This window comes from Quercus lobata, chromosome 9 (genome assembly GCF_001633185.2).
Source record: "Quercus lobata isolate SW786 chromosome 9, ValleyOak3.0 Primary Assembly, whole genome shotgun sequence".
Lineage (NCBI taxonomy): Eukaryota > Viridiplantae > Streptophyta > Magnoliopsida > Fagales > Fagaceae > Quercus > Quercus lobata.
The window spans coordinates 26,343,267-26,354,517 of record NC_044912.1 but is presented as its reverse complement, the minus strand read 5'-3'; the positions used below and the strand labels follow the sequence as shown (position 1 = coordinate 26,354,517).

The following is an 11,251-nucleotide window of genomic DNA, read 5'->3' as shown; positions in this document are numbered from 1 at the left end:
TACTTCATGGCCGAAGGTGGAGCAAGAGATGCTTGATGCAATCCAACCCAAGGTCACCGAAAGGATGAACTCTACTCTCACACAAGACTTTCATGCTATGGAGGTGGAGAAGGCCCTGAAACAAATGCATCCTTTAACGGCTCCTGGACCAGACGGTATGCCACCTTTATTTTACCATCATTTTTGGCCTATTGTTAAATCTATTGTAATTCTCGCTGCACTTGACTTTCTTAACCATGGTGTATCCCCCCCAAAATTCCATGACACTCATATTGTACTTATTCCCAAAGTAAAGAATCCGGAAAAAGTGACTGATTATAGACCAATTTCCTTATGTAATGTGGCTTACAAAATATCTTCAAAAGTGGTGGCGAACAGGTTGAAATTGGTGTTGCAGAAAATTATTGGAGAGAACCAAAGTGCTTTTGTGGCAGGACGTCTCATCATGGACAATGTCTTGGTGGCACATGAGATGATGAACCATATAAGCAAGAAGAAGAAAGGCAAATGTGGCGAGATGGCCATAAAGCTGGACATGAGCAAAGCATACGATCGAGTTGAATGGGAATGCTTGAAGCAGATCATGAAGAAGCTGGGCTTTCATCATAAATGGATTGACACTGTGATGCAGTGTGTTTCATCTGTGAAATATGCAGTAAGGATTAATGGGTAGCCATATGGATTAATCCACCCAACTCGAGGATTGAGGCAGGGTGACCTTTTGTCGCCCTACCTCTTCCTTATTTGCTCAGAGGGCTTGTCTGGCTTGCTAAACCATGCGGCACAGAGGAAAGTGATAAAAGGGGTGGCTGCCTCAGCTAATGGTCCTCGAGTATCTCATTTATTGTTCGCCGATGATAGCTTAGTGTTTGGAAGAGCAACAGTGAATGAAGCCACGGAAATCAAACGGATACTCAAAGTCTATGAATCCTCCTCTGGTCAACAATTAAACTGCCACAAAACCTCTCTGTTTTTCAGCCCAAACACCGATAATGATGTAAAAGAAAGGGTGAAATCTATGTTTGGTGCATAGGTTATTAAACCTCATGAAGCCTACCTGGGTTTACTTTCACTCGTGGGAAGATCAAAAAATAATACTTTTGCTCAGCTTAAACAGAGAGTTGCCAAGAAAGTATCGGGTTGGAAGGAAAAGATATTGACATCTGCAGGGAAGGAGATTTTGATTAAATCTGTGGCCCAAGCCGTGCCCCCATATACCATGAGTTGCTTTCTCCTACCCAAAAATTTGTGCGATGAGCTCACTAGTGTGATCAGACAGTTTTGGTGGGGTCAAACTGGAAATGAGAAGAAAACCGCATGGCTGAGCTGGGATGCGATGTGCGTGCCAAAAGACAGAGGAGGGATGGGTTTTCGAGACTTGAGAAGCTTTAATTTAGCTCTCTTAGCCAAACAGGGGTGGCGGCTTCTGACTAATCTCAACTCTCTCTTTAGCCGTGTGTATAAAGCAAAGTACTTCCCACATTGTAGCTTTGCAGAGGCGACATTGGGTCGGAATCCATCCTATGCATGGAGAAGCTTAATGGCGGCACAAAACATTGTACAAAGGGGTATGAGGTGGCAAGTAGGGAATGGAGACAAGATTAGGGTGTGGCATGATAAATGGATTCCTAGGCCGTGCACTTATAAGGTTATTTCAACAGAAAAGCCTAACTCCTCTAATGCTCTGGTTTGTGAGCTCATAAACAGAGGAACTGGGGAGTGGAATATTGACAAGCTAAACAGTTGGTTTTTACCCGAAGATAAGGAAGCTATCTTGGGCATTCCATTAAGCTCTAGCAACACTAATGATCGAATAGTTTGGGCCGAGAATAGAAGCGAGAAATTCACCGTTAAAAGTGCTTATGTGCTAGCTTTGGAAGAGAAGGCGCATAACACCAGAGCTGACTGCTTAGACGAATCAGCAAGGAGGAAAATATGGAAGACAATTTGGAAACTACTAATCCCACAGAAAATAAAGCACTTTGCATGGAGGGCAGGACGAGACATTCTGGCCACAAAATCCAACTTGGCTAAGCGGCGAATCACACCGAACGGAATGTGCGATCTATGTGGACACAACGAGGAAACGGTCTATCACCTGTTGTGGGGCTGTGATCACGCTAAAGAAGTCTGGAAGAATAGCAAAATTGTTCTACCGTTTGAAATCTCGACGCAATGGCACTTTTTGGATGTGGTGGCGAACCTACAGGAGTGCGAACATTATCGGCCTAGACAATTGGAGAAATTCATCTCGGTTTGTTGGAGTATTTGGAAGGATAGGAACGATCTTCGGATGGGTGGGAAAGGTAAAATGGGTAGAACAATCGTGCGGAGTGCCACGCATCTGGTGGAGGAATTTTGGCTGGCTAATGAGGAAAAAACAGAGGCCCAGGCGGACCCAATTCCTCTGGTCACTTGGCAATCGCCAAGTCAAGGGTGCTATAAAGTAAATATGTATGGTGCAGTCTTCACGAACAGGAAACAAGCAGGAGCTGGTGTTATCATCAGGGATGGCGCCGGGGAAGTGATTGCAGCGCTGAGCAAGAAGTGGAAGTGTCCATTGGGTGCTATAGAAGCTGAAGCAAAAGCATTGGAAGCAGGGGTTAACTTCGCATGGGAGATTGGTATTAGATAAGCAGAGTTTGAAATGGACTCGTTGATTATTTGTAATACTCTACACGGACTGGTGTCACCGCCCTCTTCAATAGTGAACGTAGTTGCTGGAGTTAGGAACCGGGTCTCATCCTTCAGGCAATGGAAGTTCACCCACATTAAAAGACAGGGAAATGTCCCTGCTCATTTACTAGCCCAACACGCTAGGATTGTTGAGGACTACTTTACATGGCTAGAGGAATGTCCCACTCTGATAGCAGATGCATGCATGCAAGACAGAAATGTAACCGTTTGATTTATTTTCAATAAAGTTCAGTATTTCCCATCAAAAAAAAAAAAAAATTCTTTTTTTTTTTTTTGGGATTGACAAGAATTAATGAATGCTTGGTCATTTTTTTTTTTTTTTCGGTATTTCGACGACAAAAGTCTTATAATTTAACTCGTTTACACTTTTGGTGTGTCTATCAAAATTATTGGGGAAAAAAAGTTATCCTTTTTTTTTGGGTGGTCTGTTATTATTTTCCAAATATTTGCTACTGAATAAATTACTACTCATTGTCATCATGGGCAATTATAATATAATGATGGAATTAATAATCGAATTCCCTCTTTGTTTTTGTCAATACAACTTAGGACATGTTTAAAACTATTATTCTATTGTTTTGTTTATGTCTTTGATATAGGAAACTTTTGAAACCAGAAGCTTCCAATCCTGTTATTTATGAGCACAATCAACCAAATCTATTTCAACTTGCATTAAAAATCTCTAAATACATCATACACATACCCATCTGTCCCTTTTAAATGCCCCACAACCCATTATCCAAAAAAGAAATAATTACCACCAAATATTTTGGTCATCAACCACTAACCCCACCACTGATACTAGAAGAGGAGCACATCCATTCAGCTTTGGAAAATTCCTTCCTGGACTTGACTATGGCAAGGACATCAAGTGCCTCGGGTTTTTTCTTCCAGGCATGAGAAGCACTCCTAGTTTGACGAAACTGGGAAAAAGAATGAACAGTTATCCCAAGCTCCTACATATGGGCATGATGCAGAGAGCCTTGGACTGAAGGAATTGCATGGCAGCTCCTACATCTTCTTCCATCAGCTTTGCTACTTGCTGTTCCGTGCCATCATTTGACCACTTATCCCAAGCTTGTTGATTTGTTCCACCTCCAATGCCCTCACCCTGCATTACACACATATCAAAAGTGAATACATAAAAGCAACAAACATGAAAATACTAGAGACAGAAGAAGGCAGACAACTTATTGAAACATTTTTAGATTCAGACAAGAATTGCATGTCAAAGGAAAAAAGGTGACTTACGGCACCAAGGCCTTCTACCTGAGACATGAGGCACCAAAAAGGCACAAGCATTATTGAAGTGAGGACCAAATCCAAAATCAATGTTGCAAACAAACATAGGAAAACAAGTCTGTTTTCCAGAAAATGTTCTTTGGAAAACGAATCATTTTGTAGAAAACGTTATCTATCGAAACAAACAGAGCATAAGTATCTTGGGTTTATATAGTTTTGCGTCCAAGTTGGTCTTTTATAAATTACTTTATTAGGTTTTTAGTTTACTAGTCAAACTTGGGAATCCTAATACTACTAGTACAAGAATGAGTACTTATAATATATATATATATATATATATATATATATGTTCTCAATGTAATCAAAGAATAGGTGGAGTTGATTAATAAATAAAGTATTTGAGCACAGAGGCATGTTGGCCTTCATGTGTTCTTTTCTCCCTCTCTCTTCTCTATATACTTCTTTTCTATCTTGTGCTAATGAGGATGTGTGTTTATTTGTCTTCCTTCTTCCTTATAATCCCAAATCAAGCTCCTCTTTCAAATGAAAACCCTAAATAAACCACAACCAGTGATGTAGGACAAATTCACCACATATTTTTGATGGTCACTAGCCACCTTTCTAAGGTTTGACAATGCTACAGGCTCTCTCTCAACTTGCTTCTTAGTAATTGAACATGCAGCTAATGGGTCACTAGACCCTGCTCCAACCCTCCTGTAGGCAATCATAAACAAAGAGGATAAAAATACCATTCACTAGACACGCAAGACAATAGTTTTCAACTAATACTAAAGTGGTCTCCAAGATATTGAAAATTGATCTACTCATAATAAAATAAAGAACTAGAGTACTCCTGGAGTGAGCTTTTGGATTATGCTTAATAGGCCTTATCCACCCCTCTCCCTTTTTTCAAGTTACTTAGAAAAAAGATAATGCACTAAAGGACTCAATTAACATTTTACGATAAAGATATGGAAGTAGGAATGTCACAACCAAAATTTTACTTTGAATACTATGTTAAGATTGACAGAACCATAGGTTTGAGCTATAAAGAGGAGGCAAGGAAAGGTAGATCTTCCATCAGTCAGTAATTACCCATGAAATGGATCTTTAAATATAAAAAATAAAAATAAAAATAAATCCTTCTTTCTTATATTGATTATTAATATAAGAATCAGCTCATTCACTAGAGCATTAATAATCTCAGATCGGGTTGAGATCATTGACTGTTGTAAGTGTTTCTCTACTTGATGAGACCATTTCAAACAAAAAACATCTCCATACACAAACATGCCATAATTACTTAACCATGCCATTTCTGCAAGGTTGTCCGACTAATAATTGGATATATATTCCACTCATCAAATTGAGGGCCATAGCTTGCAAAAGCAGGACCAAGAATGGAAAAGGAAATTGTGATAGTAAATAGAAGATGAAGAATTCATTAATGATTAAACATCAAGCCAAACAATTATACCTGCCTATTCTAAATTAATATGTTTTCAAGACTAGAAAAATAAAATAAAGCTTACTCACTTCAATAATTTCTCTGATGCAATTCTAGCTGCTCTAATTGTGCCACGGCTTGGTACCCATTTTACAACACGGTTTGGATCAGCCCGCATGGGAGAATGGATTTTGATAAGCTTAACAAGCAGAAGTAAAATATATCAAACAATGCTAATGATAGAAAATAACAACCTATGAGAGGAATTCACTCACGTAAGGAAGAATGATGGAAATGTTTATACAAGTTGCAATGAGAAAAGTTTATGATATCATAATCTAATTCTAGATAATTAACAATTGCCATGATTTATATTTTAATATTGAATTACAACATTTTCCCAGCATAGTGCCATATAAATTAGGAAAACAATGGGGGTGGGAAGGGGGGGGGGGGGGTGTGATGTTCATCCACCACATAAATGGAAGAAATAAACCTCTACCAGTGCTACATGACCTTGTAATCTGAGTATGCAACATCAACCCCCCCCCCCCCCCCATAACAGGGATTGAGCATTGGTAATCTTTCCTCTCTCAAAAGGAAGGAAAGCTTATATTAAAACCATTTTCATGAGGTTACGATTGATAAAACTATAGTATCAGCATATTAATAACAGAAAAGTTGTTGACTTACTCCCAAACACTCCATCATTTGATAGTATGCTCTACCATGCAAGGAGTATGACCTTGTCGAGATTCAGAGAAATATCTAGTCCTGAAAAAGTATCATAAGGCTCTCTGATCAGGTAAACATAATCAGATTACATAAAAATACTTTATTTGGAACTACTGAGTGCTGGAAAATATATAAATAAATTCTATACCATTCTTTATAACCGGGATCCACAGTGAAACCATACATATCTACTGATTCACAAATAGAGAGAGCAAATTCAAGAGCCTTGAGCCCAGTTCCTTTTGCTGCTGAACCAAAGGATCCACCTAGCATAAGATATACATGATTTGTTATTGGAACTTCCTGCATAACAAGCATCCCCAGGAAAAAGAAAAAAAATCAGTAAGATAATTATCCCCAAAAGCAAGTAATTTGCCATAGTCTAATCAAGCAAATGCCTGAGTGGCCATCTATTTAAGAGGGAATACAAACGAGCCAAGACAAGTAACTGGGAGAAGAAATTTCAAAAAATGTTTAGATTCAGCAAGAAACTTTTCTTTCTTTCTTTTTTGCTCTGGCTCAAACCCAGAAATTAAAAGCATGGTCCTATAATAAAGCGATATATGCATGAACATATATATCTATTAGGACATTGTTAAGGAAATGAATTTACAAATTAATACATTTTAAAATCACAAGAATAATTAGTTAGTTAATTAAATTTGCACTTGGATGATTTTTGGCAACAAGTAAATGCTAGGGGAGAAGATCAGACTAATGCAAAATATTAAAGGAGACCAAATTCATTTGTTGAGGGTACAAGCAAAACTAAAACAAGATACCAACCCGTATCATTTTGTTCATAATGTCATGAATTGTTGTTTTTACGATCAAGACCTTCTTCCTTCTTTCTGCATAACCCATATCTTTAGTTTACTTCTAGTAACATGTCACAGGCTTCACAAGTTAAAAAAAAAAAATTACGGTGCTCATGCCATCTAACTCCACAACTTTATCAAGAGCTTTAGCAGATCCCCTATTAAGAAGACGGAATGTACTTTTCTTGCCCACATAGTCTGAATAATTCTGCAATAAATCAAATGATAGGAGACTAAGGAGAGGTAGAACATTTATTAAATAAAGCAAAGAACAGAGTTTCTAACATCAACATTGTAGCAGCTTAACCTGAATTGGAGCACCATTTTCTCTGATAACAACATCATAACCAGACTGATGTCCCTTCCAAACTTTGTTTTCAGAAGATCTCCTGAGTTACCAATAACAGCACATCGGCCAAACTGCCGTGGAAGATATGGTGGCGTTTCGGGAAGTACCAGTGAAAGTTTCTCCATGCATAGAGTCTTATTCTTACATTGGTTGCTGCAAAATAGAAATGAACTACATCAGCTAGCACATGGCTGTGAATTTCTCAGCACCTTTAAGAACCTAATTTCATATTAAACTAAAAACCAAAAATCTAAACAAAGTCCAAGCCTCTTGAGAACTTTCTAGAAAAGTTTTTCTTCTGTATTATTTTTGACTTCTCAGGACTTATACTTCATAAGATGAGTTGATAATTTCCTTTCTACATTTTCTTCTTATCTTTGATTCAATACATTGAATAAGATAACTAGTACCAGTCACTAGTACAACTACTTACAGAAGTACTCCCTTATTGATCCTGCGCCATGCATAATCCTCCCATCCATTTGGTAAAGCATCAATGAACTCCTTGGTGAGTATTGTAGAACTATTGCGCACCTGAGTAATCAACTCACTATATAACAAATCAACTGTAAAGCATACAAGGAAATCCTAACAAACAAATTAAGTATAAAAGGATCACAATGAATCTGACAATAAACAAGACAGAGAGAAAACAAATTTAACATTATTGCACTAAGGTGTCAGCTAAAAAAAATATTCTCTAATGTCAACATGTCTTTGTCTCCTTCAAAATTAATGCATGCAGTTGAATAGTAAAGGAAGGTAGAACAGCCTGCTCACCTGTTCCCATGTAGCCACAGCTTCACAGAGATCAAAATCAAAGGATAGGCCTTCTAGTTCACCAGTTTTAGGATCTTTCTGTTCACAACTAAAAATTTCCAAGGAACTAAGTCAGAGTATAATAGCAACATGAAATTAATCAAATCACATTTCCCCATATCATAATTGATATATTTTCAAGAATCACAATAACACAAGCCTCAAAAATTGCGAAAATCAAAGAGAAACCTACCCATTTGGGGATGGTGTCGCCGTGGAATTTTATTGTGACTTTGCAATAATCTTCACCACTCAAAGCTTGTAAACCTAATCCATTTGCAGTCTGCACCAAAAAAATCAAATTCAGCAAGTACATAAAAATTCATAAAAACCATAACTTTCCCTACACGCAACTCGTGTATCTCACATAGACATCGTAACTAAAAACCCAACTCAAATTTCATTGATAAATTACCACTTGTCCTAAAAGCTTATGTAGTTAAGAAATAGTAACCATTATTCAAACACTCCCCCTTGCGTAAATTTTAAATGAGATATAGAGTAGAGACAAGCATCGAACTCAAGACAACCCGTTTTAGAAAATGGTGAATTTTATCATTTAACCATTATTTTAACATTCACAAATACCCGAATCAACCATTCGGGTTTTAAGCTACGCTAATTCTCACAATGTAGCCTCAATTAATCCAATCTAACAATACTACTAAACAATTTCAGTTCAAACCAATAAAACCACAAGGCTTGATCACTACTAAACTCCAAAATATTCAAAAGTTTATAAGATCTGTAAAATGAAAATATGTCACTTCAGCCATATATCTCTCAAAAACTTGCATTATTACCTTTCTCAGAAGAGCTCAAAAATATCACCATGCTATGAGTGAACTGCGATGTTTTCTGTAGCAAAGTACAGGATTTTTTACAGCAGAAAATGTAAAAGCAAGAGGATCTAAGTGCAAGACACTAACCTTTGTACTTCTAAGATAATTGTTGCCATAAGTTAGGACCTTTTGACTTTCTGTATTGTTGCAATATACTACCCTTGAGAAGCCAGCTCCTCCAATCAGTGAGTGTTCAGGTTGAAGGGACGGAATCTGTGTAAATGCATCTTCTTTCTTATACCACCAGCTATTTTCTAAGCTATCATTTCCACCCCTAATTGTTTAAATACTTCTATTCCCACACCATAGAACAATTGTGAACCTATAGAGCAAATAATTTCTGAGAATTCACCTTTCTAAGGAAGCTTATCCACCACCAAACTTTCTAAACTCAATTCCCAATTACTAATAACAAGTCCTGCCCCCTCAAAATTTAGGCTCAAATTGATGTCAAAATTTAAAAAATTAATATAGCAAATGAACCAATCCAAAAAGAATGTTATATGAAGGGGTTTTTTTCTTGAGCTGAAGTGTATCTCAGTTTTTATTATAGACTTGACTACCAGCCAAAATGGCCAAATACCACATTTTCCTAAATTTACTAGCAAAAAAACAGTTGTGCAACTGAAAAATAACGGACATAAGTTATTCTATAGGTCTAAAATGGAAATTTCTGAAGTTCATTGCCAGAATTTTGCAAGTTACGAACAAAAAATATATCAGCTTGTAAGCCCAAATCTTCAAGTTCATTGCCAAAATATATGTGCTACAAAAAATATATCACCAAAGGACAAGAAGATCCTATACATGACAAAAAGATCCTATACCATTACAAACCCAAAGTAGCACTAATTCTTGACCATTCTTGAATCATCCTCGTTTTCTTCTCCTCACCGGTTCCTTGACTGGTCTCACCTTGCCTGAAAAGAACACAACACAAGCAAATACTAATATGCAAATCATTTAACTATAAAGAGATGTATATGTAATCGGTATCGAATCAAACTATAGTACCATGTCCAGTCCCACAGTCAGGAGGATGTGTTCGTGTCCGTTATGGCCTTTGTGGCCGATCCTCAATGTGTGAAGGCTCTGGTGGGGGGGTGGGTATCTGTGTCTGGATGAACTCGGTATGCATGCCCTCAGGGGGGACAGCACCAGGGGTGGGTTACCCAGGAGTAGGCATGAATCTCATCTCATCTCTACCATGTACAACTGCGGGGGCAGTGCCAGTAGTCAGTGGGGGAGATGTACGAGTGGTGGGCAACGGAGATGTACTAGGGGATGTGAGTGGGCAGGTACCATTGCTCCTCATGGATGGGGACCGAGATGTGTGGGCATGGGCAAACGTATGGGATGGACCCGCATCATCGTGTGCCATGGAGCCTATGTCATAAGCAGTGTCCAAACACATCTCATCTGTTGTCTGACTTGCTTCCTCCATGGTGTGGTCATGCACGGGTGTGTGGCGCTGACTAGATGTGGGCATGGGTGTGTGACGTCGAGTAGATGTGGGCACGGGTGTCTGATGCCGATTGGATGTGGGCACGGGTGTCTAACGCCGACTAGATGTGGGCACGGGTGTGTGATGCGGACCAGATGTAGAACGCAGACCAGATGTGGGACATCAACTAGATGTGGGCACGGGTGTGTGACGCTGACCAGATGTGGGAGGCCAACTAGATGTATGACGCTGACTAGATTGACAGTCTCCATGCCCTTGACGTCCACCTGCTTGCCGACCACGCCCTACAGCTGGTTCACTTGTGTTGCCCACATTGCGTGCATGGTCCAAGGTTAACCGACCGATCTCTTCAATAGATTGCAAGGCAATAATACAGTCGGTGTAGATCTCATACCCTGGTTCGCACTTCGCCATAATCCTCAACTGCGATTCAACCTGTCACAAATATACAAGAGTAGTGTTAGTAGGTTGAACTAAACTATGCGAAGCAAGGTACATTTATAATAAAACAGTCTTTGTAAACTTACCAAAGTGTCCCAGTACGAAATCTCTTTTGTAATATGGTGAACAGTGCGGGGACGAAACCACACCATATACTCATCATTGTAGCTCATCTCCCCATGAAAGGGCGGTGCATTGGCAATTGTGGCATGCGCAGCCCATTTACCAATATGCAGGGCATGTACTTGGGCCCAATTTTGATGCTGCTTGCCCTAGAGGGTTATCTTATGCAGTTCAGTTGAAGTATCAACATCGACTGGTATGCCTTGCTTCATCCCAAACTGTCGGAGAACACGTTCGGGATGATGGCCTTCAACCACCCAAAAATGTATGAGC

General features: G+C 38.9%; 1 pseudogene; it reads right to left on the bottom strand.

Annotated features, from left to right (window-relative positions):
- Positions 1-4,393: 4,393 nt before the first annotated feature.
- Positions 4,394-8,941, bottom strand: LOC115961488 (annotated as a pseudogene).
- Positions 8,942-11,251: the final 2,310 nt, after the last annotated feature.